Genomic DNA, 16,341 nt, shown 5'->3' with positions numbered 1-16,341 from the left:
TTCCATTGGCATACCTTCAATCATCAATAATAATTTTAGATTCGACATTAACTAAATCACAATTTGAAAATGCAAATTGGCCACCTGTATTTGAAATACGTGTCATTTCCATTCATTGACATTTTGGGATCCGATATTTTATTCGTTATCTGCCGTGAATTTTCAGGGTTTACTCGATAAGTTTAAGCCAAAAATCCAGCGTCATTCTTAAAATCTGTCAAATCAATTTGTAGGAACTGGATGGCTTTGATAACGCGCGATTATCCCATATTCAGACGTAGAGTTACGCGTCTCAATCCACCAACCTGAACTGAGCTGAGCTTTCTTTTAATCACTCTCCGCTTTTTTAAACTGCACCAGATATTAAAAGCAAAATGGTTAACATTAAGCAGAAATCCCAAGACGCGGTTCCTTGATTACTTTTTATAGCGACGCCTTCTGATCAATATTCCTAATTGTTATACTCAATGTTGGAAGAGTAGCGAGTGCGTATTTTTTAAAACGGATCTCCTACGTCAATATTTACCCTTTCTAAGAGTAAATTTTACTCTAGGTAACCTTGTATTATGTACCTTTTAAAAACCGATCGATTTTTTAATTACGTACCGAGTGGAATTTTGGTTAAAAATCAAAGACATTTTAAATTATACGTTCAATGGCTTTTCACTTCTTAATTCACCCATGACTGGACCAAAACGCAGCTTCAGACGCTTTCGATGGTCGCTCAAAGACCAATTGTATTGTGACAAATATTACCACCGGTTTTTACCTCTCCGAGTGACGTATGTCACGGAGAGGTTCTGTAACGATCGTGTGTGTCTGTGTGCGTTTGCATTACTATACTTATGAGGACCGCGATGAGAAAACACACCAATCCTGTGGGGACCGTAGTCACTTATGGGGATGCACACCCCGGTCCCCATTAAACCCAAAAAAAAACATATGCTCAAATTAATTATTTTTTGATTTTAATTGCTTAAAATTAGTTTTTAAGGTGGTCCCCACAAAGGCGGTAAATTACACATTGCTGATTTTGTGTAACAGACGGACTGATAATAGCGCCCCCTTATCGGTCCTCGCAAGAACTAGAAAGCACACACTACTACTTCCGGTATGAGTGAAGTTCCCATAAGAGCGGTATTTCAACAATGATCATAAAAACTAAACACAAACGCACCGTTTTCTTTATTTTGAGAAGATGAGCACATGAATTCTTGCTGTCTAAAGTAGCTCTTATATAAAACGACTATGGAAAGGCAAATGTGTTGCCAGTGGTACCAAAAGTTAATAATATTACATACATAAAGTGGGTAAATATTCAAATTTCGTGGGTTTGGCTGTACAATCCATGATAGTTCTTAAGCAGACGACTCTGTCTTAAATGAAAGCCAATCACGATGTCAAAAAAAACCACGTGACAAACCGGATGAACGGCTGATAGAAAGTAGTTCATTTTCCGAGAAAAAACGTTCTGCTAAAATGATGTCTGCACTCTGCGGAGTTCGCGTTTGTTAGGCCCGTGCGGTTTTCATTGTGAAAAGTATTTTACAATCCATTAAACTTAAATTTAAATTACGTACGATAAAATATGCCTCCCAAGAAACCTACGGCAAAAGTTCTTCAGGGATCGTCAAAGATAGCTTCAACTCAATGTAATTTCTACCTGAAATACTGTTTAAGTAAAGGCAGTCAATATGAAAAAGCTTCATTTTTGAAAACTGTTATGACTCAAACAGAGGACTTCAGCCCAAATTATTTATTAAATAATGATAAGGAGATAAGTGTTGCGGAATCGGAAGAACCTAATATTTTTGTAAATACTGCCTCAACTCAGTGTGACTTTTTCATCAAACAAATGTGCTCTAGAAAAACGAAAACTTGCATTCATGTTAAAAGCATGTCGTTATGCCAAGAAAATACTACGGATTCATTGAAAAGAAAACTGGATCTCAGTGATGATAACTTTGCTAGGGCCAAACGGTTGAATTTAAATACTCTTGGAAACCCACTTACGGTGATAGAAAATTATATACGGCAGTTAAAACCAGGTAAGACTAAGTTTAAATAAGCGGCTAAATTTCTATTAACATTTCAAATTTTGTGGCAGTTGGTATTGTTCTCAATCACAAGAGGAATAGCGATGGGCTACCTCTATTAGAAGTATCTGGAGAAGATTGAGCAGTGTCAATGTCAAATTACAGTGACTCAACTGTAAAATTAATTTTTCCATCAGCCGGAGTCATGACAATTACTACATTATTTAAAACTAGCTCCCACTTCGTAATTTACGATGGTGTAAGTTACTGTTTCCACGAAGTTGACAAAGGATTAGCAGAACTAGGCAATAATAGAGTTTTTTGTCCAGGGATAGATGAGGTATTTAAGTCTAAACAATTTTGAATCTTTTTTGCTGTATAACTAACATTCTCGTTTTGGCAGAATGAGTGTTCCAATTTCGACACTAAAAACCTGGTAAAGATAGATTTTCCATTCAGACGACACCAGTCATCAGATTGCCTTGTTTGGTTTATACCACCAACAAATGTTCCAAAAGATGAACTGAAATGTAAACATTTCCAATGTGGAAAGTGTCGATATCTTAGCCGGTAATAAGAACTTATTAAATCCATAATTAGAAAAGAGGTCTATCTACCTGTAGTCTATCAATCACAGATGGGAATTGGAAAATGGCCGCCGTGAATGCTAGGTACAGTATATTTCACCATATTGTTGGAAAATTATGAATTTTGATAGGAATTATAATCAGAGTTGTTCGAACCTCATAGTAAAATATTGAAGCCATAAGTCAGATACTTTGGCCGCCATGTTGGAAAATGGCCGCCATCAATGCCATTGAGATACAGTATATGGTTCAAAAATTATGAAAATTGGTAATTATTATGTTGAAGACCGTCTAAACATCATACTTGAACATTGAAGACGTGCTACTGATAGTTTGGGCGCCATCTTCGAAAATGACTGCTCGAAGTGCCAAATATATTACCGATATATAGATTTTTTCGATATTTTTTTATTGAGTAGATGATTTTCATGAACGTACAAAACGCCATAAAAATAACTATTTTCGAGTCTAAATTATCGACCCATCTTCAAAAACTCTCGCTGAAATATTACTATCCTAAGATCTGGAAAAAAGAAAAGGAAAGCCATATTACTCGGATTTTGGTTTGGAAAAACCGTTTTATATGGGGTATATACATTCTAGTGTCGTTAAGGATTACATTTAAGACACATTTTTAACATTTTGTTCATATTTCTCGTCATCCTGAAGATTTTTTATTATGGCTATTACCTTGACAATGATCACATATTGCCCAGCAATCTAATCAAGATCGTTTGTATTCACAGTTCTTTATACAAGATGTTCTGCAGACTGAAAGTACAAATAATGATTGTTACAAAATCATCTGATGCCGGAAGGAGAATGGTGTGAATGGGATTAAATCGTTTCCAAGCTATTGTTGGACTTAAAGATACGCTCGGAAAAAATGTAGTTTTGCGGTGTCGGTTGTTTGATGAAGCTTAGCGAGATCAAATGAGGACTTGACAGTATATGTGGCAACCGTTCCATTATACGTGTAATATCTACATAGTTGAAGCGTGACGTGTCAATTATCACCCTATGAAAAGCGAAAAGAAATCTCTCTTCGGCAGCCGCTATGGCTTCCCTAGATGCAATACGGTGATTAAAAAAGCGCAACAAATTTGTAAGATGTTGATTATCTGTCATTACTTTAAACCACACCTTATCATAACCACACCAGTCACAGCACGTAAATGGAAGAAATGTTCTCTTAACCTTTTTAACTCAAAGAACTTATCGTGGCGGAGGGGGCCCGAGTTCGGTGTGACGGTTCGGGAGTTCCTTGGGTTCGCCCTTGGTTCAAACCGTTCCTTGCCCCATTCCGTGAAGGTTTTGCCCGTCCGCTTTGCCCCCGCTTAGGTGTTGCCTTGGCTTGCCTCCGCTATTGGCAACCCTCTAGGGGCGCGGATACACTGTTTGTTTGGGCCGTATGGCACTTTTGTGCTTGGAGAGAACTCCCCCGTCCCCTCGAGTCTTCTGCTGCCTTAATCCGTTGCCTACGGAATAAGAATTAAGGCCAGTTCTCCGTAGGGTTTTCAGACTATATTTCTGACATTTTAGTTCGCCTTTAATATCCGCTAGGTGCGCTCTTTGCAATCCCTTCGATGACGCGACGCTACAATTTGAATTATTTTCCCACCGAGCCGACGCGCTACAGGCAGACTGACTTGAAGCAACACGCCAGAAACTGAATGGGTGGATTTCTTTCCTATCCTCTTCTCACCCGTTATGACTGCTTTCCCCAACATATCTGTGTTAACTATAAAGAGACGAATAGAATGTAAAACCTCTCTGGTAAAACCGTTTTAAACAAGATGGTCTAGCCCATAATTAAGCCACATCGTTTACGTACTCTCGCTATCCTTACTACAATAAATATACTTCTAGTGAAATATCCCCTAATATACCGGTCAGAGGGAATAATTTTTCAATGGCTGCTTGGCAAAGAGAATCAAATTTCGCCAACGCCCGATACTAAATTACTAATACTACTACTACTACCACTACTACTCAGGTAAAACTATTAATACCATCGATACCTTGTAGCTAAGAAGAAACTAAAAAGATTTCTAAAGCGCGCTTCTAGAATTCTTGCCCGCTCGGACTTTCTTTTAAAATTCTTCTCGATTTGAGGAGAAATACACGTAAATTCTAATAATAAACACCATTCTACATATAACGTCGGTATTTACTTGCTTTTGCTTCTTAAAAATTCCCCTCCATTTCTTTGAATTTTGAAATCGGGGATCGGGATGATTGATGGCGTGAAACCCTTATTGTCCACGGATGACCGGAATTTTAAAGGGAGTATTAAACCTTCCATTTAAATTAAGGCAATTTCATAGTCCTCTCTCTCGCTTTAAATATATCGAGCAAACGTAAAACACAATTCTCAATGTTTAACTTTGCTAGTACAAATAAATCCAATGCTTAAACTAACAATTATAATTCCCTTTCTTTTAAAATACACGAACGAAATATATTACCTCACCCCAATTCTCTCCCATTCACTCTCCCTTCAATGACGACCGAAAAATTTTATAGGCCCCCACCACCACCACCAACAGGCCAGGTCAAACTAAGGCCCACATCGTAGATTTTCATCATACGATGTGGCTAAAAAGGTGGGGGGGTCTTTCATAAAGAAATTTCGGTTGGCGTTCGTTTCCTAGAAAGCTATTCGGCTTTTGTTCTCGCGCTGTGTACGATTGTCGATTCACTAGTAAAATTATTATAATTAAATTTCGTGTTATTTAAATCAGAATATATCTACACGTCTCCAATATAGTTCTGCAAGATAAAATCTAAGAACAGTAATAAAATTCTTAAAACCTCAATGAACCAAAGCAAATATAATTTTATGAATGTCCCCTTTAAAGAAGGATAGCAAAGAGCGCCGTCACAAGAGAAAAGAAGTCCCCCACCTTCAGCCAAGCTTGAACTGGCCTTAATTCTTATTCCGTAGGCAACGCTTAATCCTTCCCTGTCACCGACCACCTCCTGACTGGGCTCGCCGTTGACGGTGTCCAGCTTCTGTCACCTGCTCAAGTGGCGTTTTTCGGGCCCGCTGGCCGATCCCGTGTGCCATGACGGCGGTTCCGCATGTTCAATTAGGAATATGATGGGGAGGGGCGCTGAAAAGGCCCCCAGCTAGGTGTAGCGCCTAATCAAGGGTTCTGACATGCAATTATCATGAAAAATCTTTAGGATGACGATGAATATGAATTAAATGTTAGAGATTTGTCTAAATTCTAATCTTAAACAACACTAGAATGTATAAACCCCATATTAAATCATATTCTCTATTCAACATGTTGAGAATAACAGCTTAGAAAAACTTTTCTTTCTTTCAGAATTAGGGCAAAAATTTTCGTGTGGCCATTTTTAAAGATGGCGTCGATAATTTCGACTTCGAGATATCCATTTTATGTTATTCATTACGTTAATGAAAATCATCTATTCAAAATAGGAATTTCAAAAATATTTATATATTTGAACTATATTTAGCATTTCTAGCTGTCATTTTCGAAGATGACGATGAATATGAATTAAATGTTAGAGATTTGTCTAAATTCTAATCTTAAACAACACTAGAATGTATAAACCCCATATTAAATCATATTCTCTATTGAACATGTTGAGAATAACAGCTTAGAATAACTTTTCTTTCTTTCAGAATTAGGGCAAAAATTTTCGTGTGGCCATTTTTAAAGATGGCGTCGATAATTTCGACTTCGAGATATCCATTTTATGTTATTCATTACGTTAATGAAAATCATCTATTCAAAATAGGAATTTCAAAAATATTTATATATATTTGAACTATATTTAGCATTTCTAGCTGTCATTTTCGAAGATGGCGCCCAAACTATAAGTAGCACGTCTTCAATTATCAAGTATGATGTTTAGACGGTCTTCAACATAATTATTACCAATTTTTATAATTTTTGAACCATATACTGTATCTAAACGGTGTTGATGGCGGCCATTTTCCAAAATGGCGGCCAAAATATCTGACTTATGGCTTCAATATTTTACTATGAGGTTCGAACAACTCTGATTATAATACCTATCAATTTTCATAATTTTTCAACAACATGGTGAAATATACTGTACTTAGCACTAACGACGGCCATTTTCCACAGAGCTGTTAAATTTGGCCATGATTTTCATGTGGATCCAATCATAATGTGTAGCAATTTTCATAATGTTTGAAGAAGAACATGGAATACATTGTAGCTGGCATTCCCGGCGGCCATTTTCCAAGATGGCGGCGAAAGCTCGCGCTCTACAGCAGGGGACTTTTAGTATATTTTTTGTTGGGTCAAAAATAACACATGTACCAATTTTCATCTTTATGTTCAAATGTTCTAGGTCAAACCCTAAAAGTCCTGGGCTGGAAGTTGATTGGCGTAGCTTATTTTCCGCGACTGTTGAATGAATGAATGGTTTATTTGCTTTCTTATACAAAGATCCCTTTATAACCGGGACGGAACATTAAACAATATATATATTTACAAGACTGATATTTGTGAAAGTTATGGTATTTACAATGTTAGCAAACCAAGGCAGAGCGCGCACGTAGTCTATTAAAATTGTTATTATTAAAAATATAGTTCATGGATTGAATTAATTCAACCGGATTCGACCCCAGAGGTTCAGGAGAGTTTTGGTGGTGCTTATTTGGGTCCCGTTAGTAAACCCAAGTAGTGTCGATATGTCCGTCAAGTCAGTAGTATATTGGGCTCTGATTTGATCGAACTCGGGGCATACCTGCAGAATATGAGGCACATCTTCGCACGCGGCACGACAGAGTGGACAGATGGGGTCCCCTCCAAATATTTCGGACAATCTCAAGGCAGTTGGGAGAGAACCCGTACGGGCTTGGAAGAGCAGAGCGCTGCCCCACGCGTTACTGTAGATTGATTCCATTTTTGGAGAGGTTTTGGCATACATAGATAAGCTCTCATGTTTTCGAAGTTCGTTCCGCCATAAATCTTCCCTTGCCTCCGCAACGGAGCCATCATACGCCGCATACCACTCCCCAAGCGTCGTCAATGCGGCCCGTGGGCGACGCGAACCAAAAGTGCCATCAAGGTTGATTAACTTGGTCATCCATCGGGTTCGGAGGCCAGAATACCGAACGTAGTCGTATATCTTTTTGGTAATACGCTCTGGGTTTTGAAAAGGCAAACGACCCAAGTAGCGAAGCTTACTTTTCGCTTCACGCGAAGCGAAGGACGACCACGCGAGTTCGCCCGTAATCGCCACTTTGGCAGTCAGGAAATTTCGTCCAACCGTTGCTTTACCCGCCGCGAATTGCGCTTGATCAAATTTTTGCAGAGTGGAATTTTCAAGGATCAAAGCTTCGTTGGCGTATGTCAAGCTCGTGACTGCGACTGATTTCCAGAGGATTCTGGTAACACGGTATTTGTCGTACGAGTTAAATCCCTTATGTTTTACCGCACCAAACAACCGACCAGCCTTCTGTTTCATCGCATTCTCGTGTGGGCCAAGATATCTAGCACTCATATTTAACTTTACCCCCAGGTAAACCACTTCGTCAACCACTTGGACCTCTCCACCTTGAATGGTGAAAGCCGAAATGGGTACCAAATCACCCAGCTGATTTTTCGCTACCATGCATTTTTCTGGACTAAAATTTAGACCCACATCCGCGGCGAGTTCTCCACAAATATTAAGTAGACACTGTAATTCTAAATCCGTTTCCGCCGCCAAAAAGATGTCATCGGCGAAGAATAGGCCTGGTAGCGTGAAGTTCAAATGTGAGTACACTCGGTGTATAAAGCGGAATCCAAGGGAAGAGGCAAGGAGTTTGCGGGCCAGCGGTTCGAGAAACAGTGCGAATAGAAGGGGTGACATTGGACAGCCCTGTTTTAGACCCACATCTGTTTTTTCATGATCAGACGGGGAAGCCTCCCCTGCCACAGAAGGCGGACTATCATTTGTGGGATGAATAAGCTGGAAAGCTCTTATATCGTGGTTAGTACGGAGTAGGAGAGGAGGGTCTTCAAAAAGGGCCATGCCCGGTTCGCTATCAGAGTCCGTTGGTTGATATGAATCATCTGGAATAGTAGGAGTGATCTGTTGATCGACATCCTGACCGTCCTGAGGAGGTGACGGTGAAGTAAAAGATGATGTTGAATCAGATGAAGTTGTTGAGGAAGTTGCCGTAGGAGGGTGGTCCATGGTACCACCGTTCGTTGCGGGACTAGGCTCAGGATCATCTGCAACTTCGGACTGAGAAGTGTGGGTATTTCCGGCATTATCGAAGACAGCTACGTTTTTCCAGTAGAGTTTTAGATGCTCTAAGTTAACTTTCCCTATATTCTGCCCTGAGTTAGTGTCCTCTAACTCATAGATTACGGGAGAATGTTTTTCTACTATTTTAAAGGGACCTGCCCATTTGGGACTGAGGTTTTTCATAAGCTGACCTGTCGTACTTGATAAAGGATGCGTTTCCATCCATACTAATGTTCCTACCTCAAATTCTAGAGGGTCATGACGGAGGTCATAGTATTTCTTTTGGTGAGCTTTTGCTAATTTAGATAATTCATTACTGAATTCTAATTGTTCCTTAAGAACTTTTAAAGCTTTTGTCCTGAATGGAATCTTCAATTTCTAAATCCCAAGGGAGACGTGGCTCCCGCCCTAAATTCAAATAGAAAGGGGATCTGCCCGTAGTTGCATGGGGTGCACAATTTATAGCAAATTGAAGAAGGTCAAGGGATTCATCCCATCTGTCATGATGATTCCGTACATAGAATGATATAAGCTCGCCTATTACTCTATTAACTCGTTTGGTGGGATTTCCCTTAGGTGTGTAAGGGGTGGTAAACTTTGGGTTAATTCTAAAAGCTCTGCACGTTTGCAGCCAAAGTTTCGAAGTAAACTGTACCCGTCTATCACTAGCTTTAGGAGCTCCCCATCTAGAAATAATAGACTTAAAAGCTTAAACACAAGTCTTAGCTGGAATAGTCTTAAGTGGTATCATTTCCACGAATTTAGTCATTTAATCGACAAAGACTAATAGGTATTTGTAATGGTGTCTACTTTGGGGAAAAGGTCCCATAATATCGACACTAATCTGGTCCCAAGGACTTGTTATCTCAGAGGGTTGCATTAGCCCTGGCTTTTTTCTATTCCTAGCCTTAAATTGTTGGCATAAAGAGCATCCTCTAACATAATCCTGGACATCATTGACTATAGTAGGCCACCAATATCTATATGTCACTTTACTTAGGGTCTTATCTTTGCCCCTGTGAGCTGATAGTGGGTGGTCATGTAATAACCTCATGGCTTCTAGCCTTAAACGAGGAGGTAAACAAAATTTTTTCAGGATAGTTCCTGTAAGGTCTTCTATAAAGAAGATCATTTCTTAATTCGAAAAGTTTATGCCTAACGGGGTTAGGTCCTTGCAAGGAATTAATAATAGGGGAAGCAAAGGGGTCTTCCCTTTGAGATTTTCTTACGTCTTCTATTGTAAAGAATGAATATAAGGCTCTAGGACCTGGAGGACGAATCTGACCTTCAACAGAATCACTAGAGGAAGTTGAATTACTACCACTGGTAGAATTTTGACTTGTACTACTACTAGTTAGATCTTGGTTACTAGTAGAATTTGAAGTAGAGGAGCTACAGTTAATACTTAAAACGTTTATCAGGGCCCTCGAAAAAGCGTCTGCTACTACATTTTCTACTCCTTTTTTATGCTTCATTGTAAAGTCGAATGTTTGAAGGTACATAGCCCATTTAACTAGACGAGAATTTGGTTCCCTAATTTTAAATAACCATTGTAGAGCCTGATGGTCAGTGAGGACAGTGAATTTACGACCTTCTAGAAAGGGCCTAAACTTCTCAACCGCCCAACAAATGGCTAAACACTCTTTCTCGCTAGTGGAGTACTTTGTTTCCGCATCTTTTAGTCCTGTACTAGCGTAAGCTATAGGAACTTCTACACCATCTTGTATTTGGGAAAGAAGGGCACCTAACCCTGCATCACTAGCATCTGTAGTGAGAATGCACGGGGAATCCCTTCTAAAGGAAGCTACAGATTTCTTCCTTGATCTTTTCGAACGCCTGTTGCTGTTTGAAACCCCAATTAAATTTTTGATCCTTTCTTTCAAGTTTATTAATAGGGGCTACTATTTGAGAGTGGTGGTTAATAAACCTATTATGCCAACCTGCCATCCCTAAAAATCTCTGTACTTCCTTAACATTTTTAGGAGGAGGGAATTTCAGAATGGCTTCTATCTTAGAAGGATCTATATGCACTCCTGTTTCGTTTACTATGTGACCAAATATGGTAGCATCTTTCTGAGCGAACCGACATTTTTTAAACTGTAGGGTGAGACCCGCTTCCTTTAATCTATTTAAGACATATTCTAAACACGTCAAGTGTTGATCCCAATCCTCGCTAAGAGAGATTAAATCATCTAAATAGTCGATTAACTGGAAGTAATCTGCGTCTCTAAAAATTTCGTCAATTAAACGCTGGAAAGAGCTAGGGGCGTTACAAAGCCCAAAAGGGAGTACATTAAACTCGTACTTTCCCATGTGAGTCACGAAAGCAGTTTTAGGTCTGCTCTTAGGGTGCATTTCAACTTGCCAATACCCTGATTTAAGGTCAAGGGTAGTGATAAATTTAGGTCTTCCAACCCTAGCTAGCATATCCTCTATATTAGGCAAAGGATAAGAATCTTTGATGGTAACAGTTTAGTTTTCTGTAATCAATACGAAACCTATAGGGTTTACCCCGTTTTGTTTGATCAACTAAAACTACGGGCGAAGCCCAAGGAGATACTGAGGGTCTAATTATCCCGTCAAACAACATTTCCCTAACATATTGTTCGATTATTTTTTCTTCTGATCATTTACACGATAAGGTTGAGATTTTATGGGCGGACTATTACCCGTATGAATCTCGTGGAAGACTAGTCCTGTTCTTCCTACTTTATCCGAAAATAATTCAGGGAATTTTAACAATAGGGATTCTAGTTGCTGACGTTGTTCATCAGAAATAGGGGCTGCGGAAACCGCTTCCCTGATGTTATCTAATATCTCCTGGTTTAATGGATCATTTTCTGATGGAATTGAAAAAGGGATCTTCAAATTACCCACTAAACAATGTGAAGATTCAAAATCAAACTTGACCCTACATTCCTCAAGAAAATCTTGCCCCAATATAAAGTCACTGGTAAGGGAAAGAACAATATAGAATTAAAATTTATGATGCTTTACATTCCCACTATCTTTAAGAGAGAATTCTTATTCTTGGGAACCTTTGGTCGCCTCAAACTGCACAGTCTAAATGATCATCTTTAGGAATTTCTGAAGAGTTTCTAAATTTGCAAGTCTTTTGTCATTGATCTAAGCTGGCAAAAGAAGCATCTGCCCCACTATCTCATATTGCACCGTTTCGTTTTTTTTTCATTTTTTTCCGGACCTGTGAACCCTCCTTTGAGTGTTCCTCCCTGCTTGAAAAGGGATTTTTTTAAAAATTGGGTCAATAAACCATTCATTCATTCATTCACTCATTTTGCGTGTACTGTCATGTGTTCGAAATTAATGGGAATAGTGACCCTTTTATGAATAGAACCTTTCTTAACGGATTCAATCCTCAAGGGGAACGCGACACGCTTCTTGATAGGATTTTATATTGGGCACAGAGAGAGGGACAACGAGGGATCTCCCGCTTTGGCTTCCCCCGACTTGCTGGGTTATTTATCAGGGCAGTCTGTAGCGTAATGTCCAGTCTTCTGACAGATATAACAAGTAGGAGGGTTGAATTGTGTAGCGGGGGACTTGGTTCTATACCTAGAACTTGTATTTGGTCGAGGGTTATTTCCTTGTACACTAGGAACCATCATTCTATTAGGGTTTCCAGAGTTTTGAGAGGGATATTCCCACGGTAGGGAATTCTGACTGAAATAAATAGGTGGAGAGACCCAATTCATAGCATAAAGTGGAGGAGCAAAGGCCCCAGTATTTCGGGAATCCCTAACTCTATTTGACTGTTTAGGAGGAGATTTTTTCTTCTCAGTAGGCTTATTTTCCTTTTCAAGGTTTCTCTCAACTTTCTTTAAAGCTGTTCTTAACTGCTCAAGAGTTACATATGACATAAGAAGGAGTGGAGCTTCCAACTCTTTTTTAAGGTTGCTTTTTATGATGGGAACTAAGTCTTTTTCCGTTAACGGGAAATTCATTCCCAGATTAAATTTGGTTACTTCCGCAATAAATTCTTCAACGATTTCTTTATCTTTCTGCCTTCTTTGGGAAATTTCTAATCTAAGTTTTGAATCTGCTTCAGAGTCCCTAAATTGAGCTTTAAAATGTTTCTTAAAACTTTTCCATGTTAGCTTAGGATGGTTCGGGTTAATTTGACGTACCGAATCATATCTCAGGGTTAGACTTCTAAACCAGTAAAGGGCATGCCCTCTAAGCAAGAGAGGTAAAGCAGATAGACTCTCTTTATCTGTAAGCTTATGAAACTTTGAACATTCCTCATAAGAAATGAGAAAATCTGCGGCACTTTCATTTGGCGAACCCGAAAATGCTAATCTTTCCGGAGGAATAACAGGGGTTCTAACTGCTTGAGGAGCAGGAGAAATGGCCTTTACTAAATTGGCATTAGTTTGTACTAGTTGAGGTAGGGCATTTGCTATCACTGTGAAGCTATTCACCATAGTCTGGAATAAAGGGAGTAAATAATTCCCGATATCCTCAGTGGATGTATTTGGACCAAATCGAAAAGTACTAGGAGGAATCGGAGGGATATTCCCTGTAGTTCCATTTGAGGATCAGTCTCCGTAGGCCTAGAAGAGGAAGTTTTCTCCTCCACACTATGATTACGTCGCGCTCCAGTCTGAGACAGTAATAGATTGAAAAAACGAACTTTAGGCCTAACGCTAGTTAGTTCTGTATTGGAAATTGTTGGATTATTTCCAACAGAGGAAGGGACAGGTAGGGGGTTGAAGACCCCGCAGGAGGAGCGATGCCTCTCATTGGAAAGAGTTCATAGGGAGTTTCCTTCGAGGCTATAGGGTTTAGGTGGGAAGCGATAACCTTCTCTTACTTTTTCTTCTGTGTTAAGTCTTCCATGTAGAGTAAAGGCTCGTTTACATGTGCGCGAGAATTAAGCTTAAAGCGGAGAGTAGAAGTTGAAAGTCGAATATTTTTCTCGCGTCTAAAAAAATCGCGTCTGCAAAAAGCGTTTGTTCCCGCTGCTCCACCCGCTCCTTCGTTTACATACGAGCTGGGCGGAGCATGAGCCTAGATTGCAGAGTTGCCTTTCAGTCCGAAGTAAACAACTAAAATGGCGTTGACTGTCGTTAGTTTGCTTTTGGTTAAAAAGAAACTATTGCTTTTGAAACACATTCGACATTTATAAACAAAATAGAATGGAACGTCGTTGGTGGGTACATCGTATATGGAGATATAGAAACAAAGAAGGCTATTTTCGCCTTTTGGATTAACCTTATTTGATATAATTTATATATATTTTCTCTTCTTGGGCTTGAGAATAATGTTGTTTTAATTGTCTAGTTTAAATGATGAGGCAATGTGATTACACGTATTTCCAAAATTTTATCTTGTTCTTTTCTTTCTTTTAAAGACATTCTCAATGGTGGTGCCTATGCTTATTTCGCGAGATAAATCAAACGCAAAAATATCAAACGATATTCGGTCCTTGGCTATTATTGGCTTGGAAAATCACGTGACTCTTAGCGACAAGCAAACATGAGCTGAAAAATCTACTACGGCATATCGGAGCTTATTCGGAAAACCCGCTTCATCTATGAGCAACAAGCGCGACTTAAAATGTTCTCGCTTGTTTGTAAACGGTACGCCTAGGGACCGCAAACTCCAATACGCCTCACCTCTCAGCTTTACGCTTCGTTTTTTCCATTTCTCGCGCACATGTAAACGAGCCTTTAGATTGTAAAATTACCAACATTAAGTCTGCAGCGCTCGGCAGAGTCGTACAGTTTTCTCGCAATCATAAAATCGATATCAAGTTCTAAAATTTTCATTATAATGATTTAACTTTTAATAAAAACTTATTCATTGATATCGACCTTTGAACTCAAAAAGTTGGGTAATAAAGCGTTCTTTCAAAATAAAACTAAAGCTTTCACCATAAATAGCCAAAACAGCCAAAAAACTAAAAACTACAGAGAATTATAGTAAGTATAGGGTATTTACCAAAAATATTAACTCAACGTGGATTAAATAAAAAAACGTTAAATAAAACCATGGACATAAACGCGGTCAAACCTGTGAAAATTTGCGTGTAACTTGAGCTCTGTCCACCGACGGCTTGACCTCCTCAACGGGGGCACTTACGTAGTTTTGAACTTCTTCGTTTGATTTGTTGAAACTCGTTTTCTACAAGGGGTTAAAAATTAAATTAGTATTTACAATTAAGAAATAAGCTTAACGACCAATTAAAAGCAAATGGATAATGAATGAATGAATCGGTTTATGCGGGTGATTAACAACGTACCAATGATCGAACAGATATAGTAGTTTCAGCCTCTTATAGGTATTTTCTTCACTAACTGAAGTTATTGAGACATTCGCAAAACTGTGTTTCTACATTCAAAAAATTCATTCCAAAAAAAAAACATTTAACAGCAATCGTGCAACATTCTCGTTAATGACGTATTTAAGTATTATTATAGAGTATTTTATTTAGTTTATTACATTACTAAACTTAATTTTAGCCAGTGTAAAAAATAATTTAACCTAATTAACTACAAACCTGCGTTTTAATTTTCCTTTAAAGATCAGATTTTTCTACAATTTTGGTATATTTTTAATTTTCTAAATTTCATATTAAATAACGAATGATCTTTTCTATAAGATAAAATATTGCAGGTGATAAAAGGCTTATGACAAGCAATATTTCACGGTTTTAAAATAAATCACAAGAACTAATTTAGGTGATAAGGTTTATATATAACGTCATTATACAATAAAACAAGAATCCATATAAGACCTGGGAATGTTCAAAGATATAATAGGGCTGCATTGCCATTTATTTTCTTTGGGTTTCTCATTTCGTATTGCAACTACATTATTGCAATAATATAAACAATACAGTGCAAAAGTATAAAATAGGCCTATTTCAGGTCTTATATGGGTTCTTGAATACAACGCAACAAACCTTGATTTTTTTTCCTTGGCGATTTGGAAATTGAGGACACGGAAGAATTTTTTGAGCCGCGACTTCATGGAGCAAATCGCGTAGGAGTTGTACTTGAAACTTCAGGTTCTTCAGAAATTAATATTATATTACACTACATTAAAAATGGCTTAGTTACATATTGCAAATGATTGAATTTCACTACCATTTTGAACGCTTTTAAACCGTTCACTTTTCTCAAAAACAACGCTTGGAACTTTGAGAAATAGTTTAGGGTCGTACGATCCAACAGCTGGCGCACACCCTGTTTTAAAATTGACAAATGAATGAAGTATCCCAACCATAATTGAAAAATGATTTCTGTGTTTTATTTTAAGTATTTCGTATACACAGTATTGCCACGGAATTTTCAGAACCAAATTCCCTGACTTTTCTAGGTTTTCCCTGACCTTTAAGGCCGAAAGTGTGAATGTTTACAGCACGTTTTAAGTGCTTATAATTAATTAAACTCTCTACATTAAGTTTTCCAATTTATTTGTTGCACCAAATGAATAAGAAACGTTTCAAC

At 38.4% G+C, this 16,341-nt stretch overlaps 1 long non-coding RNA gene across 1 annotated transcript; it reads left to right on the top strand.

Annotated features, from left to right (window-relative positions):
- The first annotated feature begins 1,892 nt into the window (after nucleotides 1-1,892).
- On the top strand, nucleotides 1,893-2,261 carry LOC149639885 (uncharacterized). Its single transcript, XR_016372352.1, has 2 exons — nucleotides 1,893-2,048; nucleotides 2,108-2,261. It is a non-coding gene; the product is annotated as an uncharacterized LOC149639885 (long non-coding RNA).
- The last annotated feature ends 14,080 nt before the right edge of the window (nucleotides 2,262-16,341 follow it).

The sequence above is a fragment of the Phalangium opilio genome, unplaced genomic scaffold, assembly GCF_054372755.1.
Source record: "Phalangium opilio isolate 3A_F unplaced genomic scaffold, DU_Popi_V2 ptg000094l_1, whole genome shotgun sequence".
NCBI classification, from domain to species: Eukaryota; Metazoa; Arthropoda; class Arachnida; order Opiliones; family Phalangiidae; genus Phalangium; species Phalangium opilio.
This window is presented reverse-complemented; position numbering and strand designations above follow the sequence as displayed.